Source organism: Lissotriton vulgaris, chromosome 1_1, assembly GCF_964263255.1.
Source record: "Lissotriton vulgaris chromosome 1_1, aLisVul1.2, whole genome shotgun sequence".
NCBI lineage: Eukaryota > Metazoa > Chordata > Amphibia > Caudata > Salamandridae > Lissotriton > Lissotriton vulgaris.
The window spans coordinates 329978078-329997399 of NC_141685.1; the positions used below are offsets into that span (position 1 = coordinate 329978078).

Below are 19322 nucleotides of genomic sequence, written 5' to 3' on the forward strand. Positions count from 1 at the left end.
GGTGGACAGATTTGCATGCATTGAATTAAGAATGTATTTACTGTGTTGTCTCATAAATTTTTTTAAGAGCCAAATTAAAATTCCAGCACCTGAAGAGAGGCCTTATTTGGTAAATGAAAGTACAATCTAGGTGTGTGCTTAACTGTAGTGTATGGACTTTGACACAACAAAGGTGTTGATGTGCATTTTATTTTGGGTCTTGTGGAGCAAGTAGAGGAAAACCTCCTCAGTTTGCCCCCACTGCCAGTCATCATTATTTGACTGCCTAGCTCATTTGCACAAGGATTACCCAAGTGCAAGTTTATCCTCTATCTCCCCACAGCCACAGTGTGGTGCTTATTGAGATTACAGTGTCAGTAGTGGACAGGTAAACTTTGCTGGTCCTCATATGTGGGCACTGCCCGAGGGGTCACCAGTGGGTCTTTCTGAGACTGGCCAGTAGTGAGGCAAGAGTGGTACTGCATCCAGTCTGAGGTAAATGGAAAAGATGCCTTCCTTCCTTGGATGGTGGAGGAAGGTCATGTGTTCACCACCACCAGCCAATTTATTCCCGCCCAGCACTCCAGTTGGATGCTGGGTAGTAAAGACGAATGAAGTCACAGCCCAGACAGCTCAAGTTACCACCTGCCTAATCGAGGGGGAATAAATTACTTTATGGCATTTGTCTCCATCTGGAATACACCAGTAATGCTTCATGTATTGTGTGGTATTTTTTTGTAATGTTTTCATAGCTATCCTTTTATAAAAGACCAATAAGATCACAATAGCAACATCAGCGTACCTCTTCATGCAGTGCCCTGCTAAGAATAGGGAGACACTTCTAGACCTGCCCACAAGTAAATAAATCTGTGGTGGCCCATGGCACTCAAATTCCATACATTTAAAGTGGGGGTGTGCGAAGTTGCCAAGCTGCTGCCACTGTAACTTCACTTATTTTTTTTTTGGTTACAAACCAAATTAATTATTAAAGACACACAGCACAGTCCGTTTCAGATGCAGTGTTCAACAAATAATAAGATATTGTTACAATTACCTTATTTCCCACAGGTCAGGGGCCAATTCCGATCTGGGTCTGAAAGCACAATCCGACCGAGCCGGATCCGGGGTGTTTTCCGACCGATCCAGACTCCTGCAGTCCGACCGAGCGAGTATGATGCGGCCGTATGCTGTCGGACTCGGTTCGGTCGGACTCCCATAGGAGCCAATGGGAGCCGGTCATATGTCGCGTACATGGGCTCCCATTGACTGAATGGTTACGTCGCGGACAAGGACTCGTCGGTGCTATCCGTACCGTACATACCTGTGTTGGTGAGACCCATGGGTCTCCCACTGTGTCCGCGTCGTAAGTCTGCGGGTGAAGGGGGGTCCGACGCGGACCCCCGAAGTCCCACTCCGGGAGCTAATGCTAGCCGGACGCAGACTCAGACGGAAATTCAGCCTCCGAATCGAATCTGCTAATGCCGAACCCGATTCGGTGCCCTACCGACGAGATCGGAATCGGCCCCTAAGTCTGTAATCACCCAACATCCCATAGTACTAATTCTAATTCTATCCCATCTAATAAATCCCTCTATTTGAGTTGTATTGTGTAGCCATCGTACCTCCAACAGTGGAGTGAGCTGAGTTAATTCTTTTTATGGTTATCGGCTATCACTGTCTCTCATAATATACCGACATTGGTCCTAGGGTATGCCGTGTGGGCGACCTGCCCACAAGAATTGCGAATTAAATTGGTGAGTTTCTGGTACCAATGATTTGCGATGTCATACAGAAGATTTTGGAGCTTGTATAGAAAATGGGTGAGTTCATCATCATCTTAAATGACACCTTTCCCCAAGTGGATGGAATATCTGTTTCATTTTGGTATCTAGAGGTGAGAGATTAAGGCTCCATGCATCGGTACTGGAAACTCAATCAATGAAAACGTTTTTAAGTTTTGTAAAAAACCCTTTATGGATTCAACAGATCGTGTTTTGAAGCTATTCCCCCAGAATACAGTGAGGTACTATCTGTAGGCATGGAAAAAAACCCTAAGAGAGTGAGCACTGGAAGCCTAACCCAGTTTAAGGACAAATTGAATGTTGAGTTCATAGACATGTTCAAACAGTCACTGGAAAGGCACCTCTCACTTTAAATTTCACACCAGAAGAAAACATGAAGGATAATTGTGAAGAAAGATCAATAGCCTGTGATGCAGATGCCCTAGTGGAGAGACCTCTTAGATTTTAAGCCTGCGAAAAATTAGGAACAAATATAATCCCTTGAAATAGACAGCTTTGGTCCCAGGGCTCTGCCCGTATCCAAGAGTTCCAGTGTTGTGAGCTGTTAGAACTGGCTATTTCTGGTTGGCTAAGGCTGACGCCAAAGCCAGGCAGAAACCACCATTCTAGTCAGGGCAAGGGAGTCACACGCAAAGATAACCCCTGCTCACCCCCTTGGTAGCTTGGCACGAGCAGACAGGCTTATCCCAGAGGCAATGTGTAAAGCATTTGCGCCAGCACACACCAGCAACAACATCCTAGGCACACCACAAAAGGAACTCCACACAAGGTTATATAAAAATAACTTCTGTATTGTCAAAACACATCAGATAGAATCACACATGTACATTGTGCCAACTGGCACGGGCAATATTCACAAGGGATTATTTACACAGGACAGGGCCACGTGGGCGCCTGTCAGAATCAGCACTTAGTAGAAAATAGAATATAGGATATAAAATCACTTTAGTACAAATTAGCAAATATAGCACACAACCAGTAACTACTGGTAACAGGTAAGTACCACCTGCACAACCCTAAACACCTTAGGAGAATATCACGCAGTGAACCAGGACCTCACTAGGACCACCTGTACTAGAAAGAACAACTACCTAAGTATCACAATACAATTAGGGGTATAAGCAAGAACACATTACACATGATGCATCGCAACATTCAGAGTTGTAGGGAAGGAAAACACATGATGCATAAAACATACATTCAGCGGTGTAATAACAAGGCACATGATGCATCAAAAACACATTCAGAGGTGCAGGGAAGGAAAAACACATGATGCATAAACCAACACATTCAGAGGTGTAAAATCAAGGCACATGACGCATCAAAACACATTCAGAGGTACCGGAGAAAGAAGACACAATTGCGCAAAACTTACATAAGCCACCACTTGTGGCAGTCCCTAGGCCAACTGGCCTTGTTGGGGCTAGGACGCCCTGTGTCCAAAAGTCAGGTGCCTAAACGGTGCAGCTGCCCACGAAGTGCTGGGCAGCTGTAGCAAGGATGATGGGGGCAACGTTGGAGCCTCACAGGCTCTAAGCAAATAGAATGTCCCCTGAGCCTCTCTGGCTCTTAAAAACAATGGCACCTCGAGCCTCGCTGGGCTCGTAAATCAAATATGGGCGGGAGCCTCTCGGGGCTTTAAAGAAACCATGTGGGCAGGGAGCCTCAGGGCTCTACAGCAAAGAATGCCCCCAGAGCCGCTCGTGGCTCTAACCAAAGAAATGCCCCGAGCCTCCGTGGCTCTGAACACACAAAGATGCGGCTTGAGCCTCTCGGGGCTCTTTACAAATGCTGCCTGCACCGGAGTCCCCCCTCGGGGGACTCAGAATGAACAAATGCCCTGTCGTTGGAGCCTTTCAGGCTCAAGAACTGCCTTCGATGCCCCTGATTTGGTGGAGTCCCTCTCGGGGGACTCGAACTAAAATACTGCCCCGGGGAGCCTTGGGTGTCTCTTACCAGACAATTTCCCACACTCGGGGAGAGAGCGCTGGGGGGGGGGCAGGCACCGGCAATGTGCCCTGACGCCGCCCCCTTCTTTGGAACAACCACTGCGTCACTCACCCAGTCCTGCGGCGGTGATGGCAGGACTCCTCTGGTGCCGGTCACCACGGGGCTCTCCTGGGCGGCGGGGCTCTCCTTCTGGCAACGGAGCCCCGCCTGCACCTTTCGTCGCCGCTCTTCTCGCTGCCCGGCTGGACTCTTCTCCTTTCCCGGGGCTCTCCCTTCGCTCGGGAGCCTCGGGGCGGACACCGCAGGCTGCTTCCTGCTTCCTCCTGTCTTCTGGCTCCGCCCACGTGCTACCTGACTTCCTGTGGGGGCAGCCAATGGCAGCGCGGCCCCGCAGACGAGCCCCAAGGCTCCGGGTCGCGCTACTGAAAGCAGTGGAGATTTTCCTCGCTAAATTACGGGGGAAAGACAATGCCAGGTGGGCACCAGCCTTTACAAATTAAGCGCTAATTTGAGGAAATAAAGCGCTCCCAGCGCTAGGGATGAAAGAGAAGCGTTCCCAGCGCTAAAAGGCAAATTAAACGCTCCCCAAGCGCTATGAGCAAAATAAAGCTCTCCTAGGCGCTATGGACATTAAAGCGCTCCCAGGTGCTTTAGGAGAGCACAAGTCCAGTAAAAAGTCCTTCAGGGGTCCAGGACAAGTCCCCCAATCCCCCCAGGCAAAGCAGAGGGGTCCGAGCACAGGGTCCATCAGGTATCCAGGGGCTGGGCAGGGCCCAGGGAGGCAAGCCTTCCCCTGAGCCCAAGCAGCAGCCCGCCCCTGGCAGGATTCAAGTCAGAAACAAGAACATTTTGGCAGGGGACACAGCCCCTTTTTATACAGAGAAATCCTTGGTCTAGCAGGGTGCAGGCAGTGTGAGAACCAGCTAGAACTGGTTATAGGGAATTCCTCTCACTGGCCAGGCTAGGGACATCAGACGCACCCCAGGGGGTGGAGCCAGCATTGTGTGGGAAAAACCCAGCCTCACTCAGGACCCTCAAAACAGACAGTCAATCCACAAGCAGGCCCAGGCTCACTCCTCCCCTCACATCAGCATGCTAAACACTCCATTCGCCACCGGGGCAGACCCTCCCATACTCTTGGAGCCAGGCTCACCAGCCAGCCTCAGCCAATCACACGCCAGACACAAATTACACAAATATGCCAACCTCTAGAAGTGGCACTTCTACACTAGACACAATCATGCTGCATATACCATTGCACAGCATTCAATCTCACGAGTTCGCACATACCAAACTCTACACTGCACTCCCCACACATCAGGAACTACCATGGGCATACATATTCCCCATTCATTCCTATGGGAGGGCAGGTCACTCACCACACATACACAGAGAGCTCACGCACTTTACACCGTACCACAGTGAAAAAGTGCGCAGAGGCCTAAAATCACCACCACCAGGTTCCAGAAACAGGCTAGGAAAAAGCAAAAAGTCTCGGGGTGAACCTGCCAAAAGGGCCGGGTCCAACATGAGCCAAATCCTCCTTTAGGGATCCCACATCTTTTGCTATGTGGAAGGTATTAATTCCTAGAAGAATGAAGAGGCTATCATGGTGAATTGTTTCTCTGATGATGCACAATTAAAATTAGAGCTTCTTTGTCAGACTAGCGCATATTTTTACTATTTATGTGTGGAATTTGCTAAATTTACTTTTGCATAATTACACTAAATTTCAGGAAATTACACAAATTTATGTGCAATTACACAAAAAGCAAATCTGCCACTTAACAATATATTTTAGTACAAAATGAGTCCGTTCATCAATTCTTGATGCAAGGATGTAATTCACACTTACAAATTGCTTGAAAAACACAAGTGATGCAAACAACAGCCACTCACGGTCTGGTTCTGAGTATTGTTCTTGTGTTGTTCCAGTATTCTCATTTTGCCTGGAATGGCTGGAATATTACACTTCATAAAATAATGCATAATTTACAGAATTTCGCATTACATGCATAATGCGTATTTCCCAAAACTACGCGTATTATACCGACGTTAATGACATTTCTGACGGGCCTACCTTTTATCCCCAGTAGTGAACATAGAATGCACTTCTATCTGAGTTTAAATTATGTCTCTTTTCTATAATTTTGCCAAACCTTTTTGGGATACAGGCCTTGTTAGAGAACATTTTTTGGGCAGTTCTTTATGTAGGCAATCGACCTAGGAAATGCTCATGGACTTGTGATACTCTTGCATAGCACATTATGTGTTTTGATCTTGAGGTGAGGGTTCTCAAGATCAAAACAATAAGGTTTGAAACGATTCTTAAAAAATAGGTTTGCCTACTGTCTTTTCCCAAGTGCATTTCTCTGAGAAATTTCCACTGGGATAGTGTTTTCTATAGTTGGGTTTAAATGGGTATATTTATTCCATTTTTTTGTATCTTTCCAAATGTTCTGAAAAAGATCCAAAGTGCCAGTATGTTTGTCAGAAACTGTTGTCTACCAATAAAGTGCGGTAATTGTAGAGAGAATAAATATACAATATTTCTAGTGTTAAAGTTGACAAATCACAGTCGGTGTGAGCACTATGTTACTTCGAAATAAAACATTTTTTTAAGGGAGTACATCTACAACATAGAAGCTGGTTCTATGGAAGGCAGTAATGAAGTATGTGTATTGAGGGAAGTTTCATCCTCACCATCCTAGCCAAAGTCATGAGAGTGATGAGCGATACATATCATGATACCCACATTCTTGTGCACTCATTTCCATGACACACTTTGGAGGAAGTCACAGTCACTTTCATCACAAAAGGTAAGAATGCTGGTGGTATGCACTTAGGCTTCTCTTTGATACACTGGCCCAAGTCTGTTATTTCTGCTATTTCTAAGAACACCAACAGCGCCTTTACCAAAACTCTAAAAGACCATTCTCCACCACCTTCCTCTAAAATCTCCAAAGAAAAGAAAATCTCTTTACAAATTCCACCTGTACACAAGCACAAATTTTCTGCACAAAATTCTCAGCAACAAAACAGTATTTATTTCATAGCACCTTGACAAAAAAGGGTCAATAAATTGCTTCATTAGGAAGCACCCCAAACACAGTCAAACAATCCACAATTGGAACTTAGTAAACAATTACTGGGCACAACGTGATCTTTTATGAAAATCCATACCTTTTATCTTTAAATCAACTGATAAGAAACCTTACATATACACCTCAGCTATGGACGACACAAAAACACAATGTGAAAGCCAATTATATTATCTAGTTTGTAAATTTTCCTCATTTAATTTATTTACTTTCGACCCAATTCCCCAACCTGAATCAAAAATCTAAAATGCCTAAGCATCAACTGATCAACAAACAACCCCAACCCTGGCTGCACTGCATTGTGATCTCCAAACATAACACTATGCTGCAATATATAGCTATTTTGACAAATTGACAAAGCAGGTTCAAATTGTCACCTCCAGTTCCTGACAGCAAACACATCCGCCAGAGTCACAAACTGTAATTTGTAGTATGTAAAATAGTAGTTAAGTAGTACTATTTACATTCTACAAATGCAATTCACCAGCCTCCACCTCATATCTTTTGTTGGCGGATATCGATGCACATATAATTATATGTTTTTGTAGCAAATGTGGAAAAGACGAGGGGAGTTACTGGAAAATGAGCAATCCTTTTTACTAAATCGGTGGAGTTTAGGGAAATGTAATGAAGGGATTTGGGAGGGACATGCTAATATACACACACCTACAAAAGAGTAAGGTTACTGCTATTCATAAACTACACTTCTAGAGTTACTACAGACTTAAAGGCTCAAATTTACTCTAGTACTGCCTTGGTATAAGTAAAGCATCACACATCGCCACTCACCGGTACTACAGCACACAACCATAGAAAGCATATTAGACAGTAAAATAAATTACCATCTCATAGAAACTGGTATTAAATTTATTACAATATTTTGATATTTGACATTTAAATTATATACATATTTGTATACATTTTATAGTGCTAAAAAAGTGGTAACACATTGTACATTGTTAATAACACAATTAACTACTTAAAAATATTATAATAAACGTAATTTTTAAAAAATAAAATTTTAAACTTTCATTAAAAAACATAAAAGAAAAATGTAAATAATTAATTTCATAAAGTTTACCAAAATGTACCATGTTGTAAATACAAATAAAAATGCTATTAGGGTAGTACATTTTTGAGTTATTGTTTATAAATTATTAATACATTAAATTAATATGTTTACATGTATTATTTAATACATATTTAATTTGATGAGTTAAAGTTAAGTTACTTTTGATTATCAACTATAGGTTAATAATAGATATTATGAAACTTAATTTATATAATGTATGAACATTTTAATATTATTTTTAAAGAATAATATTTAATAATATTCTCCATACTTTCCCATAAAGAGGTCTCCGCCACAGTAGTGGTGAGCCTCACCTACATATTCAAAGTAACCAGTGGTAACTTTACACTCATAAACCCTGTTGCCGGAAGCTCAATCCCCCCTGATTTGGGGTGGGCTGCGAACATGTGAGATTACAGCTAGGGATAATAAAACACTCAGAATTGGTGAATAGCTAAAAAAGTGGAGAGTTACACTTAGGCGTAGTAGTAAACATATGTAAGTAAATGTACACCTATATATTTATCTTTGTGAATCAGGTTAATCAATTACTCTACTAATAACCTATTTACTCTCTAAAAACACACTGTCATGAAGCAGAGGGTAGCAACACAGAAGATGGGCAACTTCTGAGGAGTTTTTGCCACACTGTAACTCCATGTAGCCGATTACATGGATTAGAAGTCTTAATTGTTCATATCGCCTTTATGTGCTGAAGAAGAAAGAGCCACTGTGTCAGTCCGATACTAACTGTAACACTTCTAAAAACCTATTTACTCATAAAATCACACTGTCAAGAAGCAGAGCTTAGCCACACAGAAGATGGGCAACTTGTGGTCAAAGCAGCTGCTGCTAGGCTCCTATCGACACTCTTCACTCCCGGTCCACATGGGTATTTTAGATTGGAAAAGTTGCAACCTTCTAATGCTCCAAAACATTGTGGAGAATGCCATTCATGTTTTACTGTTGAGACTCGTTTGATGCAATATTGTAGTCTCACAGTAGCCTGTGCCTGAATGTGAAATACTTATAATTGACATGCTCCCTCCTGTCCAAGAGCTATGTGCTTGTGGCATATTATTATAGGATCAAGGTGCATTGGCTCTGAATCTGACACTTTATTGCCCTTTGTATACATAGATTGTCTGGGCTGGAGGACATACTATCCACTGGCACTTCCTGCTAGATTATTCCTTACTCCTAAGATAGTGCGGTCCTGGGTCTGGTTTAAAGACTGCTTTACCATCTGTCTATACATTTACCTCACCTAAAGTGCAATAGGAAGGCTCAATATCTGTTCCAACAAAGTATAGAAGGATAGTCAGACATCCACAAGGATCTTGCTGCTAAATAGCTTAGCGCAGGTCAAAAAGCAAAGCCTCTAGGCAAGTGTCCTTCTCCGGGGCAAGAAACAACCCACTCAACCCTCTCTGACACCAATGTCTGCAGTTTCACTAGATTCCTTTATCACTGAACTTAAAGGCATTGAAACATATAATTGCCAAAATGAAACTCTCCACAGCCGAAACTAATCAAGCATTTTAATTAATTTAATTAGGTTAATTTTAATTCAAATTACAATTGGATAGATTGGAAAAGCATCTGGATGTCCCTTAGGAAAATCTGTTGACATAATGAAGATGCACCTAGACAGATTATTGCCTTCCTACTCTGACACCAGCAAGTACAGCAGATAAATAAGACATTTAAGAAACATGAGTCCTACATGTATGACAACCATAAGACTTCTTATCTATACTTTCACTATGACCCATATTCCAGGCAAGAAAAGTTGTCTATTGGAATTAGGTGACAGCCTACAACTTGGAACACTTCTTAGAAAGCCTAGATTCATCAACCACAGATACTGTATCGCCTCCACGAACATATAACTAATCTAATAACAATCCTCTGCCCAGTAATTGCAAACATTATGCCAAAACATTTCAGACCTCGTTCTCACATCACAGGAAAGATGTGAAAGATCGCAATCCAGATGATACATCCTTGAAGGACACAGATAAGTCAAAGTCACCCTTAAAGACCTACGTTTCATTCCTTCAGGTCATAATGGTCTTTGTTGCAGCTTTATGCTGTGAAGGCATCTTATGGATTGCGTTCTCATATTCCCTATAATTGATATTTGACATTACCTATATATAAAGATTGTAAGAACATACCGGGAGTGGAGCCTGCTGGTTTAGTGTACTTAATGTTCCTCGGAGCGGTCTTCCTTATAAATAAGATATTAGTGCTTTTATCCCACAGACATGAAGGACATGTGCCTGGTAACCATCCCTCACTCTGACACATATCTTCTGGTCCATAGTGCATACCATCATAGTCTCAAGTGGACCTGGTCCACCTCTCTTACCAACAAGAAGACACAATACATACATAATTCCTGGTGTTGACAGGCCTCTTATGTGCTGCTTTGTGACAGCTTATTGTCACAAATTGTCTCAGCAGATATATTTGAATAAAGTCATTGAAAGAAAACCCCTGCATACTTGATGACCAAGAAGCCAGATATTGTCCTGTTACAAGAAAGGTGTCTACCCAACAGCAAATCTAAAGAAACTGAAGAGAGACTAAGTGGGTACTGCCACCTCCTAGTCTACAACCAAGAATGTTGATGTTGACTTCCAGTTTCACCTCTTACACAAAAAACAATGTCTCAAAAATATAGTTGTATTCATCTGATTGATTTGTGTTTGTAAAACTGTTTCTATAAGGTGTCTTAGATAAACTTCACAGACTGTTTAGGAAATTTGGCTGCTTCAGAGTCACAGTTGGGGTAGATCGGAACCTCACCATTGATCCTGAATTTCACGTGTCAAGTCAACTGGGGTCCGGGAAACCTCAGTGACTCTGGCATGCCATGCCATGTAATTTCACACCACATATTGCAGGGCCCATGCTTCCCATTCTCCACCCTATGTACAGGGAAACACATATCTTTTGTATCAAATTTGTACTGAAACTCAGATAAACTGTCTTTTTCTGAGTGTTGTGCTGTTCTCTAAAAATTGTGATTGCTAAATTGCATTTGGTGGTTTCACTGAGACTTGAAAGTAGTTGTATCTAAACCCAAGACTAGGAAGATCAATATTGTGCTGTACAGACTTCCTGAGGAAAAACGTGAAACTGAAAATCCTCAAAATGAATACTTGGAATTTACAAGTACTTGAATGAAACTCTGTGGGCATCTGGTAAGTCCTATATTAGAGGTTTAAATATAATGTATCTGCAGGTAAAATGTCTATGGATCAAGGCATCTTGATAGAGATAGAAATATCACAGCTCGTTGCACTCTACTGGAACTTGCCAATGGATAACAACTTTTAAGCCTTATTAGAACAGAAATTCAAGCTGAAGAACTAATTTTCCTCCCTATCAGAAAAGGCTTTTGTATGGATAAATGACAACACTTAAGAACATAGAGGCAACTGCTGCCATACCAGGTATAACTATATCTAAGGGATAAGTTCTCTAAAGTCCACTTGACACAGCATAGCGATAAGTTGTCTTTTTTTTCTTCTGAGCTCTGCATTTCAGAATTAAGACCTCTGTATGGTTCTATTTGCATTCGTAAAGTTCACTATCACCCGCGAGGTTATGCTGGTGCTGAGCAGGTGTATTTCTATCTATGCTGAAAGGAGTCCTGAAGCTTCTGGAGCCCTGTGAAGGAGACTTTCTGGTTTGTCTATGCTTATAATGCCTAACTTTGGATTTATAAGTTGTCCTATGAGGATATGTCCGATATGGAAATTGAGGATATCATCAAATCTATGTCTACTGGGAAAGCCCCAGGAAAGGTGCCTTTCATTTAGAATTTTACAAGTTCATTGGTTGTGGTATCGTGAAAAGTCTTGAGAGAAGTTACTGAAAGTAGCGTTCTCTCCTCTAAATTCTAGAGTGCTAACAGCTCTAATGCTGAAACTGAACAATCGATTTCTCTACTCAATTGTGACATTAAAATCTAGCCAAAATATTAGCACAAGGAGTAAGGAGTAAGGAGCTCGAAGAAACTGGAACAAGATCACAGCCGACCAGCTCGCCGCTTCCCTGAGCCAGCACCCCCCCGCCAGCTCAGCGAACCCCAGCCAGGCCGCCGACAACCTCACGAAGTGGATCAACAACTGCGCGGACGAACTCGCCCCACTGAGGACCCCGCCCAGCAGACCCGGCAGCAAGAAGGCCCCATGGTTCACCGACGAACTCAAGAGCTCCAAGAAGAACTGCCGAGCCCTCGAGAAAGCCTGGAGAAGGGAACCAACACCGGACAACATGACCGCCCTCAAGCTTGCCACCCGGAAGCACCACCAACTGATACGCGCCACCAAGAAAACTGCATTCAAGGACCGGCTGGACAACAACGCACACAATTGCAAGGAACTCTTCAACATCGTCAAATAGCTCTCCAACCCCAACGCCGGAAACAACGACATCACCCCATCGCAAGACCTCTGCAATTCCCTCGCCTCCTACTTCCACAACAAGATCGCGGACATACACAACAGCTTCAGCACTCAACCGGCGCGCGCCACAACCGAACCACCGCCCCCCACCACCACCCTCCGCGCCTGGACTCCGATCAGCACCGAAGACACCATCCACATGATGAACTCCATCCACTCCGGATCTCCGACCGACCCCTGCCCTCACCACGTCTTCAACAAGGCCGACACTGTCATCGCACCCCACCTGCGGGACATCATCAACACCTCCTTCGACACCGCCACCTTCCCGGAGAGCTGGAAGCACGCCAAACTCAGCGCCCTACTAAAGAAACCTACAGCAGACCCCACCAAACTCAAGAATTACCACCCCATCTCGCTCCTCCCGTTCCCAGCCAAAGTCATCGAGAAGACCGTCAACAAACAGCTGGCCGCCTTCCTCGAGACGAATGGATCCCTCGACCCCTCTCAGTCTGGCTTCCGAGCCAACCACAGCACCGAAACCGCCCTCATCGCTGCCACCGATGACATCCGAGCCCTGATGGACAACGGAGAAACAGCGGCCCTCATCCTCCTAGACCTCTCCGCGGCATTCGACACTGTCTGCCACCGCACCCTAGTGCAGCGCCTCAGCAACGTCGGAATCCAGGAGAAGGCACTGGAATGGATCATCTCCTTCCTCGACGGAAGAACACAGAGAGTCCGTCTACCACCGTACAAGTCAGAGGCCACCAAAGTCATCTGCGGCGTCCCTCAAGGATCCTCGCTGAGCCCCACCCTCTTCAACGTCTACATGAGCCCCCTCGCGGCCATTGCACGCCAACACAACCTCAACATCATCTCCTACGCTGACGACACCCAGCTGATCCTCTCCCTGACCAACGACCCAGCCGCCGCCAGAGCCAACCTTCACGAAGGGATGAAAGACGTAGCCGAGTGGATGACGACCAGCCGCCTGAAACTGAATTCAGACAAGACGGAAGTCCTCATCCTGGGTTCCTCGCCCTCCGCCTGGGACGACTACTGGTGGCCCCCCGCCCTGGGCAGCGCACCCAAACCGACAGAACACGCACGCAACCTGGGCTTCATCCTGGACTCCTCCCTCACCATGACCAGACAAGTCAACGCCGTCTCCTCGTCATGCTTCAACATCCTGCGCATGCTACGGAAGATCTTCCGGTGGATCCCCACCGAGACCAGGAAGACGGTCACCCAGGCCCTCGTCACCAGCCGACTGGACTACGGCAACGCCCTCTACGCCGGAACCACCGCCAAGCTCCAGAAGACACTCCAGCGGATCCAGAACGCCTCAGCCAGACTCATCCTCGACATCCCACGACACAGCCACATCTCCAGACATCTGGGAGACCTGCATTGGCTCCCCGTCAACAAAAGAATCACCTTCCGCCTCCTCACCCACGCACACAAAGCCCTAAACGATCAAGGCCCGAGCTACCTCAACAACCGCATCAACTTCTACGCTCCCAAATGACATCTCCGATCAGCCAGCCACGCCCTCGCCGCCGTCCCCCGCATCCGAAGAACGACAACAGGAGGAAAGTCCTTCTCCTACCTGGCCGCCAAGACCTGGAACTCCCTCCCGACCGACCTGCGCCTGACCCAAGACCACCTCTCCTTCAGGAAGAAGCTCAAGACCTGGCTATTCGAGCAGTAGCAGCACTCCCCCCCCCCCCCAAGCGCCTTGAGACTCTCCGGGTAAGTAGTGCGCTCTATAAATGTCTATGATTGATTGATTGATTAAGGTCATCCCGGAAACAGAATTTTACGTTGTCCAGAATCAGTACTGGAAATACTCACAATTACATCATAGTCTGCTGAAAGAAATTGGAAAAATGCAATTTGCCCTACAACTCTTTATTATGCATGTACATCTGTTATGATGGAGGAAGAACAATACAATGATTTCATGTCTGTAGGAAACAATGATTGGAGAACTATACTCAAGACCCACAGAAGAACTTCTTAGAGCAAGCCTGTGAGCTGTTGGTATCTATCCAGCTACTAATAAGAAGCTCCCCTCTGTGCAATCCAGCTTATAAATTATAAGCTTTATCTCGGTTTTATTAGTGCATGTATCCAAAATTTGTAAAATGTGTGTAGTTTCTGGAACTCATTAGCTGATGTTTGTATAATAATGTTGGATTTCCAAAATACATCCCCAAATAGGATGGTCATTTGCGGACGATCCTAGACCTCAGGATTATGAACCTGATTCCTCAAGCATGAAAAAGTCAAAATGCTGACCCCATCTCAGGTTCTTCTTGTGCTGGAGAAGGAAAACTGGATGGTTTCAATCGATTTGCAGGATGCGTATTTTCACCTCCCCATTCTTCAATTGCACAGGTAGTATCTCTGCTTCATGGTGAGTCTCAACTTTAGAAATTTGTGGTCCTTCCATTTGGTCTTATTTCCGCACCGTGAGTCTTCACAAAGGTGATGTGGTGGTCGCAGTACATCTCAGAAGGTGGGGAGTGCCAATATTCCCTTACCTGGATGATTGGCTGATAAAAGCTAAATCTCCAGAGTTGTTGCATCGCTTGCAGTTGACCGCTCATTTTTTGTTCAAACTGGGCTTTTATATCAACAAGCCCCAGTCCCACCTAGGGACTCGGTCTCTCTTAGCGCACCCTGTTCAAAGGAACAATACTGAACACTACTGTGAATCAAGCCTTCCCTCCTCCTGGGATGATTGTGGACATTCAGGCTATAATTCTGATGTTTCAGAATGGAGTTATGGCTCTAGTCATGAAGGTCTTGCACCTGTTAGGTCTGATAGCCTCCTGCATTCTGTTGGTCACTCATGCACATGGGCATATAAGTGCCCATTAGGGGTGCCTTCTTATGCAGCGGTTTAAACACAACAGAGAACTCAAAGAATCAGTCAGAAGCTCAAGAGACACAGCAACAGATCTTCGATGGTGGGGTGTGTCCGGCAAGATATTTCAGCCTCCTCCTTAGTTTGCTACAATGATAACGGATGCCTTCACTCTCGGGTGGGGGGGGGGGGGCTCATCTGGGGGCTCTGGACATCAAAGGAATTGCAGGTTATATGCCTGGCCTCCAAGGCCTTCCTCCTTTCCATTTGCAGTCAGTCATTGAAGGTCTTGACAGACAGTACTACCACAATTTGGTATGTAGAACAAACAAGGAGAAGTAGGCTCATATCTTCTCTGCAGAGAAGCTATATGACTGATTTGTATCAGAGCAAATCACTTGGCCAGAGTTCTAAAAGTGTGTTTTCCAGCTAATCATGAGCAGTGTCTTGATCCGGAAGTGGTTCTTCACATTTTCTGGCTCTGGGGGACCCCTGAGATAGACCTTTTTACCACTCACGAGAACACGCGCTGCCCATCATTCTGCAGCCTTTAGTATCCGATGCAGGGAGCATTTGGGTTTCAATTGTACTAGGACTCCCAGCTGTCTTTCGTATTTCCCCCTATACCCTTGATTCCTCTGGGTCTCAAACAATTCGACAAGACCGGCTCAAGTCATATTAATAGCCTCGGACTGGCCACGAAGGGTGTGGTACACAAAACTCCTTCACTTCTCCCTGTGCCCTCCGCCCCAACTCCCTCAAAGGGCAACCCTCCTTTCCCAGTCGCAGGTGGAGGTTCTACACCTCACATCCAGAGTCAGGACCCAGGAGATTGAACAGGGCAACCTAAGTTCTTTTTCTCTACCCCTTGATGTGGTGGATGTTATTTTATCCGCCAGAAGAAACTCAACCAAATCGGTCTATACTGCTAGGTGGTCTAGTTTGTAAAGAGGTGTGGAGAGAATTCTTAAGACCCCTTGAAGGCCATTTGTCTGATATTTTACGATTTGCTGTTTCTTTGGTGCAGCAAGACTGTGCAGTTGCAACAGGTAAAGGCTATTTATTTAAGTCACCTATAGTGTTAAGGTTTATAAAGGGACTTACTAACAAATACCCTCCCACTCTGTTTATTATGCCTCAGTTGAATCTTAATTTGGTACTGACTTATCTTATGTGTTCTGCATTCAAACCTTTACATATTCATCATTTAAGGCTATTTACATTTAAGACAATTTTTGTAGTTGCTGTAATGCCTGCTAGAAGAGTTGGGGGCATATGTAGGTTTATCACATTTTGCGATTCTCAAATAGCGATTTTTAAGGAATCGCTATTTGAGAATTGCAAAATGGAATGTAGGTAAAAATTCGCTATTTTTTCCGAATCCCTTCGATTCCTTAATTGCGATTAGCAAATTGCGAATCGCAATTAAGGAACGAGTGTCCCATTCATTCCGATGGGCCAAGAGGCCCATAGAAATGAATGGGCATACATTCTCAAATTGCGATTTTCCATGAGTAAATCGCAATTTGAGAATCGCAATTCCAAGGGTGCCAGGGTGTCCAAAGGACACCTGTTGAACCCCTGGAATGTGCCTGTAAGTACATGTGGAGCACATACATACCCTAAGGCGTTGTCGGTGCGCCATGTGGCACTTTGATTTTTTGAAACAAATTCATTTTGACAGGAAATCGCAAAATACCATCTACTTGAAGTAGGTGGTATTTTGCGATTACTTAATCCAAAATCGGAATTTTAAAAGCACCCCTACATAGCATTTAAGGAATCGCAAAATTGCGATTCCTTAAATGCTTGAGCAAAATAAGGAATCGCAACTTTTGCAATTCCTTATTTTGCTAAGTGGCACCTACATACCAGAACACCGTTTGCGATTCGCAAACACCGAAAGTCGCAGAATTTCGGCATTTGCGAATCGCAAACACCTACCTACATATGCCCCTTAGTGAGTTACAGGCCCTTAGCACTAATCCCCTCTTCTTGACTTTCTATGCAGATACGTTGATTTTGAGGGCCAGGGCTTCTTTTCGGGAGACATTGTTTACCATGCATCCATTTCTTCAAAAAAAAATTATTGGTTTTTCAACACAAACTCAAGGCACAATCCGCCCATTATCCCATGCAGGGGAGAGATGACTACTAGCCAGCATGATGATACAAGACAAAGGAACCCTGTTGTGCATGTCGACGTGCCCCAATCACAACCCGTAGCTCAACTGAAGGGTACAGTTTCTAGAGCATATGGGTACATAAGGCAAACAGGTCGAGAAGGAATGTCAGTGGGAGCTTATGGCAACTCCATCGTCATCTCTGCAGGATTCAGTATTCTTGACAATTCCACCGTTGAGACAAAGCTCCAGTAGATGTGAGTATAGCGGAACTCTCCCCATAGGGGCCTGAAGCAAAAAGGAAACTAACAATCATACACAGAGTCAACTGAATTAACTAAAACCTCCTCCCCTCCCCCCTACCCTGGTGGTGGCCTTAGAAAACCTGGAATGAGCCCGCAATAGTGGGGCCCACTCCACGCATCCATTTCAACGTGGTACTATTACAACTTGGATATTCACTACGCAAGTCGTTACACCGTCTTGCGCTGGAGGGCGCTGTTGACTAGGAAATAGTGTAAATTACTGTTTCCAACATCTTCCCTACTTTATGTAGACTGGAATTGGAAAAGTAATTCACACTATTCTTAAATCCAGCGCCCTTCCAGCGCAAGCCGATGTAGCGACTTGAGTTGTGAAAACCACGATTTAACAGACCGCGTTGAAATGGCCCTCGTTGTATCATCATACATCCCTTCATTTCTGCCAAAGGTGGTTACTCCTGTTCACTTAGGCCAGTCCATCACCCTTCCTACTATCTCTCCACTTCGTCCGCATCCAGGAGGAAGGCTTCATCGATTGAACCCTAAAATGGCTGTTAGCTTTTATGTAGCTAGAACTCGTGATCTTAGCTGGATGATCAGATGTTTGTTGGATTTGTGGGGCAAGATGAAAGGAAAAGCATTGCATAAAAGGACATTATCACAATGGATCATCATTTGCATTACGATCTGCTAGACCATGGCTCACAAGGAACCTCCAGAAGGTATTAGAGCTCATTTCACTAGAGCGAACTCCTCGACTTCTGCTTTGTAGGTGACATCTGTAAAGCGGTATCTTTGGCTTCCACCCACACTTTTGAAAAGCACTATTGTCTATACTCCGAAGTGAGGAGGGATGGAAGATTTTTTTGTATATGGAGACAGGGACCCACCTCCGACTGTAGGACTGCTTGGGGATTTTATTCTAAAAGGGAGGAAACCGCTGGTAAATGTATGCATCAGATGAACAAGATACTTACCTTCAGTAATGCATTTTCTGGTGGATACAGTATCTAACTACGGAGTCCTCACTGACCTACCCGCCTCCCCATTGTTTTTTCTGCGTAAGCCAAGCAAAAGTTTGCCTATATATTTTGTGTGTATTTTAATGTTCATATACAAATATGATGATATATATATTTAGATATAAATATATAGATTTTGGACTTAAAGTATTGATTCTGTGAATGCATTTGTGACGATGGTTACAACCGTTTGCCTCGAAGGCACAAAACAAAAGGGTGGAAACTAACATCACCACGCCGACGAGGGTGTCTTATGGCTCAGAGGACGTCACGGGGTGCCAGGGGCATTTGGACGTCCTCGTCGACGTGGGAGAGCTGTCTAGAAAAGATTCTGCGTAATACTGGAGCATTGGGATATTCAATAGGTGAGGAATCAGAAGGATAGCAATCCACAAGTAGATACTGTATCCACCAGAAAAAGTGATACCGAAGGTAAGTAACTGGTTCTTTAAGGCAATTCTGCATTCCAACCTCAGATTATTACATCTTTAATGTATAAGCATTATTTTAACATCAATAGTAATGCATTAGTAAGGCAATGCCTAAATGTTTATAGAACCTGCTGTTTGTAATAACCCATGCAAAATTCTCCTATGGGTTTACTGCTAATTCCTCATACTAAAATAACTTAAATTATATGTTACAGAGGAATTCCCAGAGGTAACATGGTTACTGTCTTTGTCATTTATTACTACTCTCTTGTAGGAATTGATA

The 19322-nt window shown here is 44.4% G+C and overlaps 1 protein-coding gene across 1 annotated transcript in view; it reads left to right on the forward strand.

The window, feature by feature from the left end:
* Window positions 1-19322, forward strand: part of LOC147747132 (cytochrome P450 4B1-like) — a 415025-nt gene that overhangs the window by 394385 nt on the left and 1318 nt on the right. The window lies entirely within an intron of this gene.